The 18,976-nt window shown below is 37.9% G+C and overlaps 1 long non-coding RNA gene across 1 annotated transcript; it reads left to right on the top strand.

Annotated features, from left to right (window-relative positions):
- The first annotated feature begins 1,453 nt into the window (after positions 1-1,453).
- On the top strand, positions 1,454-13,138 carry LOC139361814 (uncharacterized). Its single transcript, XR_011619475.1, has 3 exons — positions 1,454-1,549; positions 11,598-11,756; positions 12,675-13,138. It is a non-coding gene; the product is annotated as an uncharacterized lncRNA (long non-coding RNA).
- The last annotated feature ends 5,838 nt before the right edge of the window (positions 13,139-18,976 follow it).

Below are 18,976 nucleotides of genomic sequence, written 5' to 3'. Positions count from 1 at the left end.
TTTTAAGTCTTTGTTGGTGGCACTAATCTCTGTAATCCTCCCGAGAGTGCAGTATTATTTTTGGTTTAGCATTTTTCAACACAGCCACAGTTCTGTTGGCTTCTACTTGGCCTTTACCACCAGAACAGACATCATTCCATAGACTGGGAAAAGGAATGTGGAGACTCTGCCAGCTGATGACCATATCTATTCCAATTATGCACTTCAGAACTTAGAAAATAACCATAGAATAGGGCAGGGACCCACTGGACTCACTGACGTGGACCTGAACTAAAACTCTATTGATCACCTGGCCTCTATCAGCTGCTGCTCTGACTAATGGATCACCATGACATTTTGTGTCTCTTGCAATTAGTGTTAGTTCAGTGCAAGTGTCCAGTAGTCAGAGAAAAGTCTGATTATCCATTTCCTCTGATGCAGTTATCCCCCTTTGGGGGATGCTAGGAGAAAGAGTAACAGTATAAATTTTTGGTAGGTTCTAGGATCCTCTTCAAAGAGATGCAGCCTCCCTTTGCAGGCTGGAGTGCAGTGGCGCCATCTCAGCTCACTGCAACCTCCACCTGCCGGGTTCAAGTGATTCTCCTCCCTCAGCCTACCAAGTAGCTGGGATTACAGGCATGCACCACCATGCCCAGCTATTTTTTTTTTTTTTTTTTAGTAGAGAAGGAGTTTTACCATGTTGGCCAAGATGGTCTCGATCTCCTGACCTCATGATCCACGCACCTTGGCCTCCCAAAGTGCTGGGATTACAGGCATGAGCCACCATGCCCAGCCACCTCCCTTTCATATAAGAGGTTCTGGGTCTGTAAGCTGGTTCAGGCGTTAGAATTGATTGAAGGGCTGTAATTCTCCATCTGTGTTATTCAAGTTAGCCTTTCGTTCACTTGACCTAGACATTTTCTTTTTTTTAATTAATTTTTTTTTTTTTTTTTTGAGATGAAGTCTGACTCTGTCACCCAGGCTGGGGTGCAGTAGCATGGTCTCAGCTCACCACAACCTCCGCTTCCCAGGTTTAGCAATTCTCCTGCCTCAGCCTCCCAGGTAGCTGAGACTACAGGTGCCCGCCACCACACCTGGCTAAGTTATATATTTTTAGTAGAGACAAGATTTCACCATGTTGGCCAGGCTGGTCTTGAACTCCTGACCTCAAATGATCAAACAGCCTCGGCCTCCCAAAGTGCTGAGATTACAGGTGTGAGCCACCACACCTGGCCTGACTTAGACATTTTCTATTTTTACAGACCAAGTGAGAATTTAGTAGGCTTTCTGTTGATTTTACTGCCAGGAACACTGTAATCAACTAGCCAGTGCCAGACCTTTGAGAATCAGATGATTCTGATTACTGGTTTGACAATTATGGTAACCAAGTGACATCACTTTGCCTCAGAAATAACAGGATCCAATCACATCCATTGCATTTAGGTTTCCTAATTCCATTGCCACAGTTCCCAGCGTAAGGCCTGATCTACAGAGAAGAGTAATCACAGAGATCTTCTAGGATGCTAGGATTCCCTTCACTTTCAGTGTCTTCTGAACTTTCTCAGGATGAGTGAGTAGGTTTTAAATGGGTCTAACATTTCAGTCTCTCTAAAACTTTGAATTCCTTTCTCCACCTTAAAAAAAAAAAGATAGGTCCAACATTTGTAATTTCCTCTTATGGGCCACCTTCTTATCCACGTTTCAGGAAACCAAACAAAACATTATAGCCCTTTCTAACTCTTCACACTGCAACATTAAATGAAAAATATCTGCTTAATACGTCCACGTCAACAAATTCAGCCTGATCCAACTTTGTGTTTTTTCCACCATTTTCCCATATGCCTAATGTCCTTTCTCAGCCCATGTTCCCAAGATTTCTGTCTGTATAAATTAAAAATTTCCTATAGTTCCTTTGTAACGTAGCACACTTCCTCTTGGTTCACACTTAGTACCTCACCTTTAGGATCCTGCTGGGACTTGAATCTATCATAGGTCTAGATGCAAAGGGGGCTGGTCAGATAGGTCCTGAGTAGAATGAGCACTGTCTTGAAAGGCAACGGCTTCAGGAGAGGCCATTCCAATTTCTTCAGGCAATGTAAGGTTAATCTCCCTCAAACGAGTGGAGAAACCATTTCCACTGAGCCTATAGAGGCTGCTTTCACTGGCAAAATCAACTCATCAAAATTTAGGGCTTCAATATCCCCATCTTCATCAGTGACTGCCCACACATCCCCATTTCAACTTTACCATCCTATTTTTTTTCCAGTCAATGCCCTCATTTGAACAGTGAGCACCCTGTGAGGCTGAGAACTCAACTTGTACTATAATTCAGCCACTCAGAGGATGAGACTCTAAGTGTGTTTTCAGCAATCTCAGTCCTGTGGCTATAAGGAAATAAGTCTCAGGGCACACAAAAAAGCTTTCAGTTCTTTTACATGGTACCTGAGCTGGGATCAGAGCCCTGACCTTATCTTTTTCTTTCCCTGCTTTGTTCAATGACATTAGAACAACCAGCCAACCCATTCTACTCATTAGTTTCACAAAAGTATTGAGGATATCATATATATAGTCACCCAGGTGTTTGCTTCTTATATGTGTTTGATTAGGAATATCCAGTGGTGACATTTTGCAAGTCTCTCCTGCCAGATCATGCCATGGACTTTCGGTGCTTTACTACTAGAACTAGATTATTTAAATCTAATCAGATTAAAGAACCAGTTCAAAGAACCACAGAACCAATTCAAAAAACTTATCCTTAAAATGTTGTTCCGCTAGCTTCACTCATGGTACCAAAATCTATTGGCAATTAGCACACGTTATTATCGAGGATGAGAAGTGTTGAAATCTGCAGTTGGCAAGCTGGAGATCCAGGAGAACTGATGTATAGTTCCAGTCTGAGTCCAAATATCAGAGAACCAGGAGAGCAGATGATGTAAATTTCAGTTCAAAACCTGGTAGGCTGTAGACCTAAAAAGAACTAATGTTTCAGTCTGAGTCCAAAGACCAGAAACAGCAATGTCCCAAGTCATACAGTCAGGCAGAAAACGTTCCCTCTTGCTCAGCCTTTGGTTTTATTCAGGTCTTCAATTGATAGGATGAAGGCCATCCACATTATGGAGGACAATCTGCCTTACTGTCTATCAATTCAAACATTCACCTCATCTAGAAACACTCTCACAGACAAACCCAGAATAATTTGTGGCCAAATGTTTGGTGAAACTCCCTGGCCCAGTCCAGATGACACATACGATTAATTATCACAGTTATTTTTAGAGCGGAGCTGAAGAATAATAAAGGAAAAACAAAAAATAAAGTAAATTAACAAAATACTCTAAAATTTGAAAAAAAAAACCCACTTAATAATAATTTAGCTACTTGAAACTTTACCCAAGATGAATTAATCTCATTTTTGAGAAATCTCTATTAGTAGATTTTGAGAAATCCCTATTAGTAGTTTTGCTTTAATATTAATATGCTGAAATACTAATTATATCGAATTGATCTTTAAGTATCTTAAATAAATATTTATTTTTAAGTATTTTAAATATCTAAATTCTGACTAAAGTTGATGAAAATCTCTGTACAATATTACGTATTTGTTTACTGCTTGAGTTTCTATGAACATTTCCAAATATCATCTTTTTACACATTCTAAACAATGAAAGAAACTCAAATGTGGCCATACGAGGTAAAGGTTGCTAGGAGCACACAGTGGGTGGCACGTGCCTGGTAAAATTCCAGACTTCATTCCTAGACTAAACACTGGAACATACACTGTGTTGTATTAATTCATTTCATAGAACTTCTCTCTGCAAGACATGACTTGAAGGGCTGTGTGTGTGTGTGTGTGTGTGTGTGTGTGTGTGTGTGTGTGTTTATTGGCTGAATATCCTTCTGAACTTCATGGGGACAGGGATGCTGTTTCTTTTGTTCATTATCATATATCAGGCACCTGGCACTGTCGCTGGCAGGAAAAAGGAACTCTGCAAAAATTTGTTGAATGACCGAATGAATAAAGATGAATTATGCATTTTCTAGTTCTTCTATTTTCTCCCCAAGAGAAAAAATTGTAGGCCAATTGCGGCACATTTAACTGTAATTCTTTTTCACCATTTAGAAAAATAAAGGGCAGGCCGAGATTACACCACTGCACGTCCAGCCAGGGCGACAGAGTGAGACTCCATCTCAACAAGAAAAAAAAAAAGAAAAGAAAAGAAAAATAAAGGGCAGGCTCAAAACCTTTTGATGTAGAATTTAGTCTGGTTTGCCCCTTGTTCTGTAGGTCCCAAACCGACTGAAAATTCTATGGGTAGGTTTCACACATAAATGAACATCATAAAAGATGTGAAGACAAGAGCAGAGCAATCAAAAGACACAAACATGCAAAGGACAGAGTTAATAGATTCGAACTATGTCTCCAAACTTTCATTATGATTATTTTCCAAGTTCTAAGGAGCGACTTGTTTTATAATCTAACTGAACACGGTGTAGAGCTACCACCATGTTTGTTTGTGTTTTGAGACAGCTTCTCACTCTGTCACCCAGGCTGGAGTGCTGTGGTATGAACAGGACTCACTGAAGCTTTGACCCCCCGGGCCCAAGCAATGTTCCCACTGTAGGCTCCTGAGCAGCTGGGACTACAGGCCTGTGCCACCATGCCCAGCCAATTAAAAAAGAAAAAAAATTCTAGAGATGGGGTCTTTCTGTGTTGGCCAGGGTGGTCTTGAACTCTTCAGCTCAAGCACTCCTCCTGCCTCAGCCTCCCAAAGTGCTGAGATTAGAGATGTGACCCACCACATCCATCCTACTGTCATTTATATTTGCTTTTCTGTTATCTAGGAACAAATATGCTACAGCATTAATTGACTAGCAATAAAATTCTTCTCATTCTCTAATAACTAGTTTCACTTTTATTTTTAATTGTATATATACACTAACACTAAAAATTTCAAAAGTAGTTTACAGAATCTTATGGGATGAACTATCTTGCATAAATTACAAAAATTATACAAGGAGAAAGCCGACAGTGACCGAACATAGCACTAGTATTTAGGCAATCTGTATTACAAACCCTTTTCAGCTGGACGAGCATAGTCAATTTTCTTGTATTACCCGGCTTTTTCCATTTTAATGTGGGGTAATGAAAGCACTTTGTAAACTGAAAAATGTATATGAATGAAAATTATCATTACTGGTCATAAAAACTGATTGCTGTGTAAAATTTTAATTTGGAAGTATTCATTTTCTAAATAAAGCAGTAGGATGGAGAAAAATTTCAGAGAGCAATGTAGTAAAAAGTCATTTTGAAAATTTTATGTTTATAGAAAATTCAGGCCGGGAGTGGTGGCTTACGCCTGTAATCCCAGTACTTTGAAGGGCTGAGGCAGGCAGACCACTTGAGATCAGGAGTTCAAGACCAGCCTGGCCCTAACCTGGCCAACAAGGTGAAACTGCGGCTCCATTAAAAAAACAAAAATTGGCCGGGCGCGGTGGCTCACACCTGTAATCCCAGCACTTTGGGAGGCCGAGGCAGTCGGATCCCGAGGTCAGGAGATGGAGACCATCCTGGCTAACACGGTGAAACCCCGTCTCTACTAAAAATACAAAAAATGAGCCGGGCGAGGTGGCGGCGCCTGTGGTCCCAGCTCCTCGGGAGGCTGAGGCAGGAGAATGGCGGGAACCCGGGGGGCGGAGCTTGCAGGGAGCCAAGATGGCGCCGCTCACTCCAGCCTGGGCCACAGAGCCAGACTCCGTCTAAGACAAAATAAAAAATAAAAAAAATACAAAAATTAGCTGGTTGTGGTGGCACAAGCCTGTAGTCCCAGCTACTTGGGAGGCTGAGGCAGGAGAATCACTTGAACCTGGGAGGCAGAGGTTGGAGTGAGGTGAGATCCGCCACTGCACTCCAGCCAGGACAACAGAGCAAGACTCAGTCTCAAAAAAAAAAGAAGATGGAAAAGAAAATTCACTTTTGATAAAGCAATAAAACCTCTTACCTTCTCCCCAACCCCAAAAAGGTGTAGTAATTTATGGAGCATTTTTTTTCCTCTTTAACAGAAATGCAAATAATGGTAGCACTACTACTATAATAAACTAGATTACAAAACAAATTTTCATCGCATATAGAATAGTGCAGGAATGATGCAACAGAGAGGCAAAGTCACGCCTTCTCTGCATTTTCATAGAGCATTGCTTAACCCTCTGATTGCTCTTAGAATGTGTCATGTTTTTCATTTTATGGCAATTATTGTGAGAGCTAATCTTTTACTATATGTATTAGCAACTGGAGTTAGGCAAGTATCTGAGCATAATGTAGAAAAAAAATGTTAAGAGTGTCTTCAGAATTAACCAGGAGAAGGTAAGTGGTTATCCTTATCAAAACCTTAATCAAGGAGTATTATGTTCCTAGTACACTATATCTTCAGTGCACAAAATAACAAGTGTTGTTCCTTAGTGCCCACACATAATTAGTTGTTTCCTTTTCTGATATGCCAAGCAAGGTGACTTAGCTTAAGGGGTCACCTTCCGTTCAAAAGCCGTCTTGGCTACATGTTTGCTAAAGCTATTAACTTATAACAAACAAAGGCTCTGCTTCTGTAGAAGTGTACAAAGCCTTGAAAAAGCTTTCAGTTTTGGACAGTCACAATTGAGTTATTTGTAGAGGTATAAACATTCATCAAAGACCACCCATCTCTATCATAGCACAATGCCAGCCACTTTAATGGTTGTTAAATCTGTGTAGCAAGAATGTGATTAGCAGCTCTCGTGATAGCACTTCTTTATTGTTTGCCAAATATGTGCTCAGAATTAAACAGGATGATAATTTAGATATGAGATTCTGATAAACAGGATGTGATTGAGGCATTTGTCACAGGAGAAAGTGTATAGCTATTTCACGAAAGCAAAAGTGGGGCCATATTTTTACAAATTTCAAGCACTACTTAATATATTTATGCCCCTTTAATTTTGCATTGGAAATGTCAGTCATTAATAGGAAATCCTTCACTCTTCCACAGTCAAACAACAAAAATACCTATGTTTACTTTCTTTTCTTCTTTCTCACTATCGTCACAATAGCGGAATTGACCTTTCCTCTCTCAAAGGCCAGCTTTTCTGCCACTACTCTGGATCTCATCTCCCCTAGTTTTGACAAAATTAGCCATCCTTAACTATCCCATCTAAAATATACCTTATTATAATTGTTTTCCTAGCCCTTATCAAACCTGGCACTACTTTTCTTAAATGTTCATATTTTTCCACCCATCTAGAATGAAGCTATATAGAGACAGATATCCTAGTTTGTATTATGTCATCTGGTACATAATGTCTATCTGACACATTGCAGGTGTTAAAGTTTTGACTGAAAAACAAAAGACTATAGGAGATGGTACTGTGTTTAAAAATACTACAAATTGGCTTACCAATGAATCCTAAGGTTATTGCCAGGAATTAATAAGTTAATGGGTATAAAATATTTAAAACAGCTCTATCAAAATAAGCTATAATTTTCTAGTAATAACACTATTTTCGTGAAAAGAATGAGCTAGACTTTAAGAAACTGGATATGAGGCAGCATTCTGGCAATTAATTTGAAAAAAAAAAAACTGTGATCTATTATTGTCTCATTATATGACTTTGAAATGTGTAGCGCATACATGGGTTGGGCCAATGGATATCTTACTCCTTTTCAACTAAAAGAATCAGCAGCTTTGCAATTTGAGTCATTACAAAATGATAGCATTATTATGGCTAAATTCAATAACAAAGTAACAAAGCTTCCAAGAGGATCTGTGACATAAAATAGGCTTTTTAAAACAACCAATATTAGATACAATTTTCCAGATCTAAGGCCTAGTATATAACACACAGATGGGTGTGACTCCCTTCCCACTTGCTGGGAGCTCAGCATCTGATGAGCCTGTTATGTAAACTAATAATCAGAACACAGTGTGATTGGTGCTAGCCTACGAGAGATGTGTGTCGGAGTTGCTGTTAAAATCCAGTGGAGGAAGAAATTAATTTAGCTTCAAAAGTCTGGAAAGGCATTATGTACAAGCCAGGAAAAGAGAGTGGGAATTTCCTAGATAAGTACAACAGTGACTGTTAATCCTAGGGAAGAGAATAAATAGATATATACAAAACTATGTGAGTACTTGGAATGTTTGAGAAATGGCAGTAGTCTAGAGCATACACTTTCGAAAGAGGAAATAAAAAGAAGTGACAATTGTAAAAGATAAGGCAGGAAAGTGAGTTTGGAAGGGGCATATCTATTTGAATCAGTCAAGAATCTGTATTAACTGTAACTTCTAGGAAAGGGAAAAAGAGCTCCACAAAACAAAAAACAACAACAACAAAAAATCTCTAGCCATCATGAACAGGTTTAAGGCTTGCAAAATTGAACGGAATGATCTGCTGCAATGATAAATATGAAGTTTGAACTTTTTTTTTTGTAGGAAGTACCAAAGATTTAAATGTGAGGCCAGGCACTGTGGCTCATGCCTGTCATCCTAGCACTGTGGAAGGCCGAGGTGCCATGGAAGGCTGATCGCTTTGAGCTCAGGAGTTTGAGACCAGCCTGGCAACATGGCGAAAACCAGTTTGTACTAAAAATACAAAAATTAGACAGGCGTGGTGGCACGTACCTGTAATCCCAGCTACTCAGGAGGCTGAGGCATAAGAATCGCTTGAATCCAAGAGGTGGAGGTTGTAGTGAGCTGCAATTGCGCCATTCCACTCCAGCCTGGGAGACACAGCAAGACTCTCTCAAAAATTAGATAGATAGATAGATAGATAGATAGATAGATAGATAGATAGATAGATACATAGATAGATACATACATACATACATACATACATATATAACATACATACATAATGTGAGGAGTTTCCAGGATGGATTTGAGAAAAGAGTTCAGGTAAATTGATGGTATAGTGAGAAGGGCTTGTCTATAGAAAAGTAAGAATAACCAGTTGAATAAAACGAAGTTAAGAAAAATAAAACAGGATAATCCACAAACTTGGGAGGGTCTTAAAATGTAGGTATTATACATGGAATATGATGTAGACAATAAGAGGGAATTGTTATCACTTTTGAGTGAAGAAGACTCGAGATGTGAAAAGTGCTTTAGGAAAACTACTACTAAGTTTGTGGATGATTTGAAGGAGAGACTTGGAGTTGGTTGGAATCAGCTGTATCTGTCTGGGAATGTTGCAAAAGGGTAAGACCTTTCTGTAGGACACTAGAAAAATCATGCGTTACCTAGCGGTTCAAAGAAATATAAACTTCAATGTTTTGTTCATTTGGTTCAAATTTGGAATGCTAACTATGCTTCACGTTTAGTAAATAGATATTCATAATTATTCTCATTTTATAGATGAGGAAATTGAGGGACTGAGAGTTTAAGGAACATGTCCATGCCACACAACTAGAAAGCAGTGCAGTTAATTCAGTAAAGATGAATAAGGTGACTTTTATACTGGTGTGCTAGTCATGCTTCAGATATACAGTATTTCACATATGAAAGCATAGGTGAACATATTTTCTTTGTCATTGTAAATTCTGACATGATGTATGTCTCTGCTTTCAACCAGGCAAAAATGGAGAGGAATATTTTAACATAAGATGTAAAAGCACGCTGTTAGGGCTGCCCTGTTTTAATCTTAATTTGAGGCTCGCCACAGTTTCCCTTTTGCTGCAAGTATTATTTTGTCAGAAGCCAATGTCTGAACCTCCTTGCTACCTAAAGACCCCTCAACAGTTGAGTTCACTATCCCTTTCTTTCCAGCTAGTTATTGGAAGAATAATTGCATTACAGTCTCAGACTGACAAATGAATAAGAGTCCAATACCATCGTGAGTATCAATTTTTCTCTAACAATTACAAAACCAAACCAAAATAAAGATAGCTTTTATAAAAACTACAAACCTTATCGAAGAAAACAAAAAATCACAGTCTTCCAGATTAAGGACTGTAGATCTGATATAGATCTGAACGTCACTTCATTTTAAACCATCAGCTTTGAAATTCTACTTCGTAGCTGCATTCCAATGTCTGGGAGCTGGGTCCTTGTCAACTACAAGGCAATGGAAAACAAGTGGGAGTGAAAGAGTCCTGAGAGTCTGTCAAAACCAACGAAATTAGGTACGAGTACAGTGTCTACTCTTATAAACTGCCTGGATTTGAATCTTAGCTCTGCCAGTTTTTAGCACCTGATCTTGGACAAATTATTTGAATACTCCATGCCTCAGCTTCCTTAGCTCTAAAATGGGAATGATAAATATATTTACCTCATAGGATTGAAGTAAAGATAAAATGAGTTAATATATGTAAGCAGAATTAGAACAGTACCTACATATGCATGAGCTCTGTAAGCTTTAGCTAAGGATGTGATTGTCCCCACTCAAAGAAGAACTTCTTGAAAGAGTGATCAATAATAGTCGTCTTCATTTTCTTTCCTCCTTTCTATCTTCAACCGACTTCAATTTGTTTTCAATGACTACCAAGCCACTGGAATTGCTTTTTTAAAGATCATCAGTGATATTCATGTTTTCAATTCAAAAGTCATTTGTTGTTCTTTATATTACTTAATATCTCAGTGACATTCAATATTTTTAAGCACTGCTTTCTGATTAAAACATTTTGTTTCCTTGGCTTCCAGGAGATCACATTTTCCTGGTATCCATGTTATTCAGTGACTCGTTCCTGCCACTTCTAATTCCTCCTTTACAATAAATAAACATTTGAATGCCACAGAGCTATTAATGGATTGTAGATTCTTTTCACATATACTACCTTATTCCAGGTAATCTCGTTAAACTTTGTGACTTTAAATAGCATCTTTATATGAAGATTGAATTTATAATTTTGGTTCTGACAGCAGTTCAGACTTCTCTAGAAGCAGCCAGATTCATACTGAAATCATGCAATCACTTAAGTGATATCTCCATTTGCAAATATAATAGAAATCATGAACTTAAAATGTCCACAACAAAATACACCCAAGCTGCTATTGCAGATCTCCTCAAAAAGAAGAGTCACTTCATCTTCCCATGAATCAATTATTGTAGATTTTGTTACAACTTCTTTGGGATAAACATCAGAGAAAAAAATGTAATATGTATTTAGATTACTCTTGTGTTACAAGTTTCTGTGAGTTAAAAAACCCTTGTTTTACTAATCTTGGCATCAACTGAAAATTCAGGAGATTTTATTACCAGAAGGAAGGAGAGAATGAATAATAGAAGACAGCTGTTTCTGCAACAGAGGTGATTGATAAATATTCTGCTAAATAGAAGAAACTGATGTCTTCAGTTTAGAAAATAATGATTAAATTAATCAAAATTAACATGGCCCTGACTTTATTTTATTTAAAAAGCTATATCAATAGTGTCAGATTTCTCATTGAGGCCATGGCACATATCAAAAATATTTCGCATCATTGTAGTATTATAATGCTAGAAAATTCCCTATTTCCTACACAGAAATAGGAAAAGGAAAAGGCCAAAGCTACATCTGTTGATTGATTATATTAGTAATAGGTATAATGTATTTGTTGATACATTTTCAGATTAAAATATGTCAGAATCAAATGGCTAGAACTAATATTTCTGTCTTACAGAATAACTACATAAAGAACATGCTTGCTGTTTCTCCTCCATGACTTTGCAAAGCTACCCAGAGTCACGTCATCTCCATCTTCAGCTCCACAAGAAAACAAAAACAACAAAAACCATAGCAGCATCACTAGAAACCTTAATGTCTAGACTTGATTTTCAAGGTACAAATGCTCTGGATTTAGAACAAACTTCTTTTTCCTTACTTTAAATTAACTTGCTAATGTACTTGACCCTGATATTTGTTCACTCAGACTGACGGTTTTTTATTTCTACATTTGGAGTTAAAAAATATATAAATATAATAGAAGCAATAATAACCAATGTATCCAGTCTTAGGAGTCAGATACTAGTTTGGATTTAACCTTGACTCGAGGCCCTTTGATTGACATTTCCATTGCTAGAGTTACTTCAAGTCATTTTAAGATCCAACTAAATTTTATTTTGCCTTCGCTGCAGGTTATCATTCTTGCAAGAATCATCTCATCCTGGCAGGATCTTGATTTAAGGCTTTACAATTTAGTGAGGCTCAAAGAGATTTTGCAATCATAAACAGTGTAGGTTTGTTTGGTAATACAAAACCTGAAGATGAAATGCCAGCTCTTGAAAAGTCTGAGCAATAGTTAGACATGTCACACACTATATTCTCATTTACAATCAGGATGACTTTTAAAGTGTCTGATTCACAGTTTTCTCTTATGATCTGATTTCAATATTTCTTTCAGGTATACACTTCTTATAAAATTTTGTTTCTCCCCAACTCATTCACCTCTAGGGAGGATGTCAGGAAAGATATTAGTATCAGTGAACATTCTGACAGTACACTCTGAAGGAGTATTCATTTATCACATTTTTACTCAAAAAGATAAGTTTTCCTCCAGTGGAAAGTTGCTTTTAGTCCCATAAGTCACATATCATATGTGACATAGAAACCACTATAGATACACAAACATCTATGGATATTCAGTTGACACTTGAACAACACAAGTTTGAAATGCACAGGTGCACTTATACATGGATTTTCTTTCACCCCTGCCATCCCTGAGATAGCAAGACCAACTCCCCCTCTTCTTCCTCCTCAGCCTTCTCAATGTGAAGACGATGAAGATGAAGACCTTTATAATGATCCACTTCCACTTGTCAACAACAAGAGTCACACTGCAAAATACTTGAGGAGATTGATTCTGAGCAAAACATGAATGACCATGGCCTGTGACACACCCCTCGGGAGATCCTGAGAATATGTTCCCAAAGTGGTTAGGACACAGCCTGGTTTCATATATTTTTGGGAGACATGAGACAATAATCAAATACCTATAAGATGTACATTGGTTCAGTATCAAATACATATAAGATGTACATTGGTTCGTGACAACTGAAAGCGGGCAGGGGCAGGATTGAGGGGAAGGTGGGTTCCAGGCTATAGGTAAATTTAAAAATTTTCTGGTTGACAATTGGTTGAGTTTATCTAAAAATCTGCCACTAAAAATCTAGGATCAATAGAAAGGGAATGTTTAGGTTGAAATAAAATATTGTGAAGACCAAGTTTCTTAAGTCTCATAGTGGCTGCTCTTAGAGACAATAGATGACAAATGTTCCCTGTTCAGACCTTTAAAATGTGCTGGACTATCAGTTAATCTCTTCATGATTGGGAAGGCCTGGAAGAAATAAGATCTCGCTATGTTAATAAAGATTCTTTACAGATGCAAATTCCACCCCCTCGCCCACCCCTGCCCCCCCACACACAAAGGATGGCTTTGCAGGGCCGTTTCAAAATATGGCAAAGAAACATGTTTTGGGGTAAAATATTTGGACTTTTTTCTTTCTCTGCCATGTAATGTTATGCCAGAGTCAGGTTGAAAAGTTAGTCACAATATATAGGGTTAAACAAAACCCACCTGACAAGAATTTATGGTTTGTAGGACAAGACTCCTCAGATCCCTTAGATAGGAATTTGGGGAGAATAAGAAAAAAATCAGAGTTTAGTCATCACACTTAATGAGTAGTAAATATATTTTCTCTTCCTTATGTTTTTCTAATAACATTTTCCTTTCTCTAGCTTTCTTTACTGTGAGAATACAGTATAAAACGCAAATAACATACAAAATATGTTTTGACTGCTTATGTTACCCATAGGGCTTCCAGTCAACAGTCAGCTCTTAGTAGTTAAGTCTTTTTTGGAGTCAAAAGTTATACACTAATTTTCAGCTGTGCAAGAAGTTGGTGACCCAACTCCCACACTTTTCAAGGGTCAATTATATACATAGAAGCATCTATAGACATACAATTAGATATTAGTAAAGAGAGTTTGTTCGAATGTTGTCACTCAATAATAATACGTTGTTAGTAAGATGGGTAATAAGTTATTTGATGTTAACGTTAGCAAAAGTTCTGAAGTTTAAAAATTTGAGAAGTGATATAAAGGGGAGAAAGAAGGCTAAAAAGGCATTTAGAAATCTCACTGAAATATATAATTGAGAGTATTCACCTGGAAGTGTTATATGGGCTGACGCTTATAGACAACCACATTTTTTGCATGCATGTGGATATGTCACAACTGTTTTTGCTATAATTTCATGTTATGCATCTGTGGAACCACGATGTCATCTTCCAATTTCAAGATGGATAATCTGGTATTTTAAGTTATTTTGTAAGTTATATCCATATTGAAGATTTAAGGACGGTTTAATTAAACTGTGTCGATATGTCATATAATACAAAAAGAAGTTAATTGTACAGACATGCGTATGTAGGTTAAAGAGTTAATAAGCCATCACACTTCTCTTGCTGCTTAGCATTAGCAAGACAGCAGGGTGAAGAAGGGCACACATTTGGAGGCAGGTTGAGTTTGACATCCAATCAGATCTAGAATTTGCACTTAGCGCCATCTTAGCCTGATTCCATAAGCACTCTAGGCTGCAGATTCTTCATCTATTAAATCGGGATATTAAAACTTATCTCAGAAGGTTATCGTAAAGATGAAATAAGTTAGCCTATATGTAAATCACTAGGCACTTAATGGAAGTTCATAAATGCAGATTTTTTTTTTTTTTCTTTTTGAGACAATGTCTGTCTCTGTCACCCAGGCTGGAGTGCAAAGGTATGACCTTGGCTCACTGCAACCTCTGCCTTCTGGGCTTAAGCAATCCTCCCACCTCAGCCTCCCAAGTAGCTGGAACCACAGATACTCACCAACATGCCCAGCTGTTTTGCTTTTTGTTTTTTTGTAGAGACAGGTTTTCTCCATGTGGCTCAGGCTGGTATTAAACTTCTGGGCTCAAGCGATCCACTCACCTTGGCCTACCAAAATGTTGGGATTACAGGTGTGAGCCACCAGGCCCAGCAATAAATGCAGACATTTTTAAGTTTCTGATAAAGCTTGGGTAATCTTGGAGGGTGTAGGTTAAGAGTAGTGTCATTCAATAAGGTATATGGTGATCACTAGTAGGATAAGTAACAAGTCATCTGTTACTAATGTTAGCAAAAGTACATAAATATGGAGAATTGTATAATGGAGAGAAAGAAGGCCACGAGCCCTGCCACACACACTTCACAATCAGGAGCCTGTGTGCCATTAAGAAATAAGAGTTCTGGTTATTAAATTACAGGGCATATTGTTGAAGACATGTTGACCAAGTGTTAGCTCTTTTACTATAATTATTGCTTCATGATCACAAACTATTTTGTAATATGTCTAGATATCTTACAAGTGTATATTTGGCTTTAAGGACAATCATGTGGGAAAACATGGTAGAAGCCACATAAGCTGTCTTTAATGCTGGTAAAAAACCTCAGTGAACCCCTTCATTGTATGACTTAGACATTTTCTATGTTATTCTGTCATGCTGCTCAAAAATATTTTAGCGAAAAGTGTTTAATGAGATCAGGCCTTCCTTTAAAATATAAGTCTTCTCTTAAATTTTTAGAACTGGAACCAAGCAATAAAAGTGCCCCAGAATCATCATATCTATGGAACAACAAAATAGTAGAATTTGTGGGGCAGGAGGGAAGAGAAAGAAAGGAGATAATAGGCCTAGAGGAATAGCTAACAGATAGATGGTCCTGATGGTGTTTGATTCATTGTATCCTATTATTCCTGTGGTTCAGATTTATTCCCCAAATTTCTGAATCTCTTAAGAATACCCCATATGCTTACCCCCCAAGATCATTTTCTTGCATAGTCTAATTTGAATCAGATTCCTGTCTTGTGTAACAGACACTTGTGTAGCAGAAGCAAGAAACATGCTTCTTACATGCCTTTCTGTCTACACACCTTTCTCCTAAGCAATCTGTTTTGCTCTATTACTTTAAGTCGTCTGGAGGAACCACATTTCAAGCCAAATGCTACTGAACAGCTTCGTACCATATTCCTTCTGCTCCCTCAAAAATTCTCTTTTCCTGTACTACAATTTTAGAACAATACAGTTTGCCCATTCTCCTCAGCCAGAATCAGAAACTTCCTCAATAGCTCCTTTTCTTTTTTTTCTTTCTGAGATAAAAAACATTTATTACAATTTTAAAAATCAAAACTAATGCAAAAATATCCATGATGAATAAAATACCACATTTATAGACAGACAAGATTACTAGTATGCTGTATGGAGTCATCCTTTTTTTTTTTTTTTTTTTTTTTGAGCCCCACTTTATCTCCTCTCTCTTTTCACCTATACTTATCTTTTTAAAGCTATTATCAGTATTTTTCCTGGCTATTAAAATAGCTTTCTAACTGTTCTCCTCACCTAGCCTAAAAGCCCTTCAATTTGTCCTTAACTTAGCTAACAAAGTCATTTCTAAGCATGCAGATCTGATTATATCTGTTCAGTGCTTAAAACCTTTATAATGGTCTCCACTTTCACATGTTACTGAATGTGCTATATAAAGCATTTTATGATCAGGTCCCTAAATCTCCAGCCTCATCTCCTACTACTTTCCCTAGCAATACTGCACTTTACCCTTCCACGATACTAAACTTTCTTTTGTTCTTTAAGTGCATTGTGGCACTTCACTCACCTCTGCTTTTTTTACATGTTATGCCTCTGACCTAGGCTGTTTTTTACCACTTACCCCCAATCTATCTATTAAGCACTTTCATCTTTCAAACTCAGTCCAGATTTACGTAATCCAGGAAGATGGGTATCAAATATTATTGCTCTATAATTCTCTGTTTTACTTTTATTCCTGTTCTTTAGCATTAACACACTTTCTCCTTGGATTATCTCAACCACTTCCCATATCTTCAATTATTGATGGCTCCCAAAGTCGGGATATGACCCCACTTTCTGAATTTTACACACATATATTCAGTTGCAATTTATATATAAAACAGACAGTTCAAGTTCAATATGGACAAAAATAAAATTTTATTCCCCCTTGAATTGCTTCTTATCCAAGATCTCTGCTTCAGAAAATTGCACAACTCCATTATTTAAGGAAAAAAAATTAATGGAAATCTTCCTTGACCCTTCCTTCACCTTTATGACGAGTGTTATCCAATATGCAGAACCTTGAAGATACTCCAGCCATCATGCTGGCATTGCTAAGGTTTACATCTTTCCCAATGCCATGGTCACCAATGCTGCTGCCAACACTGTTGCTGACATTTACGTAGAGATTTCTGCCAATGCCATGCCCCAGTAGTGCTGCTGACACCATCAGCACCAATGCTGCCAAGGCCTCACACTCTTCATGTCCCACAGCAATTACAGAGCAATAGCTCTTTTTAACTGGAGCTTCTTAGTTTGTGTTTCAGTCCTCTTGTCCAAGGATTTGTGTGTGAGATAATGAGATCTGGGCTATGTAACAATCTCAGAAACACAAACCCTGCTCAGAATCATCCCTTCTTTCTGTGTACAATATGTGCCAACCATCCTTCAACAAAACCTACCCATCTTGACCCTCTTTTCCCCTAGGATGAATTTTTTATTTTTCTGGGAGGTTTTTTGATTCTCCATGTAAACACACCCCTGGAAGCTATTCACCAGTTCTACAAATTATGCCTGAACACGCATGAATCTGACAGTAAACAAAACTTAGGCTCATGCAATTACCACTGCCATACAGAACAAGTATTTGTTAGTTAGTGAATTGTTGTTGAAAGCATAAGTGAATGTTATTCACTTTATATTTATGTTAAGTTTAGGAGGGTTTTTTGTTAGACCTTTATTCTCATTTGATTTCCTTTTTCTAAAATACTAATCATGTTCCTAATGGATTAAGTTTTCTTTTTTTCTGAGCTCTGAAGGATCATTCTTAAAGAGCTAGGAACATGGATATTACAATTATCATTTCAACTGCACACAAGTTGAAAATATAGGTAAATACTATACTATTAATTTTTAGAAATATGATTTCTTTTTCCATGTTGTAGCTAACCTGTTAAATAACGTATAAAAGGTAAAAGATAAGATAGCCCGTCCTCCTGAGGGCAAGCTCTTTGTATACTCAGTGCTTAGCACATTGCCTGGCATATTTTATTTTAGGTCCTCAGTATGTATTTGTGAAGGGAAGAGTGTCTTAGTCCATTTTCTGCTGCTGTAACAAAATACCACATGCTGAGTAATTTACAAAGAAACCCCTTCATGTAGCTTGCAGCTCCAGAGGTGGGGAGGCTTCAGAGCACAGCACCGCATCTGATAAGGGTCACTTCTTGGTGGAAGGGCCAAAGAAAAAAGCAAGAGCACATGTGACAAAGAAAAAGGGGGCTGAATTCCCACAATAACTAACCCACTCCCCCAGTGATAAAAATCTATTAATGAGGGTGGAACCTTCACGGCCTAGTCACCTCTCAAAGGCCCCACCTCCCAACACTGCCACACTGGCAATTAGGTTTCCCCATGAGTTTTGTGGAGGGACATTCAAATCACAGTAGTGTTACGTTCCTGAAGCTTGACTTCTCACAGCCTACAATCACTTGGACAAGGAAGCAATGTGCTGTGGTCTGAATGTTCCCCAAAATTCATGTGTTAAAACTTAATCGCCAATGTGATAGCAGTAAGAAGTAGGGCCTTCATGAGGTGAGTATTGGGATCGAGAGTGTTTTCACTGCTTTTTCCTTCTGTCCCTTCTGCCATGTGAGGACACAGCATTCAGGGCATTATATTGAAGGCCGAGTCCGGGCCCTCACCAGACACTGAACCTGCCATTGCCTCGATCTTGACTTTCTCAGCCTCCAGAACTATAAGAAATAAATTTGTATTGTTTATTCATTATATAGTCTGGGGTCTTTTGTTATAACAGCACAAACAGACTAAGACACCAGGTCTCCATCTTTCTAGTGGGGCTGGAACATGTGATGGTTTTCACTTTATTGTGTTTCTTCAATGGGCTTGAGAGAAAATAATTTGAGAGTCATATGATATGCTAAGGATTACCTACAAAATAATCC

This window comes from Macaca nemestrina, chromosome 2, assembly GCF_043159975.1.
Source record: "Macaca nemestrina isolate mMacNem1 chromosome 2, mMacNem.hap1, whole genome shotgun sequence".
Lineage (NCBI taxonomy): Eukaryota > Metazoa > Chordata > Mammalia > Primates > Cercopithecidae > Macaca > Macaca nemestrina.
The sequence above is the reverse complement of the archived record's forward strand: the minus strand, read 5'-3'. Positions and strand labels throughout refer to the sequence as shown.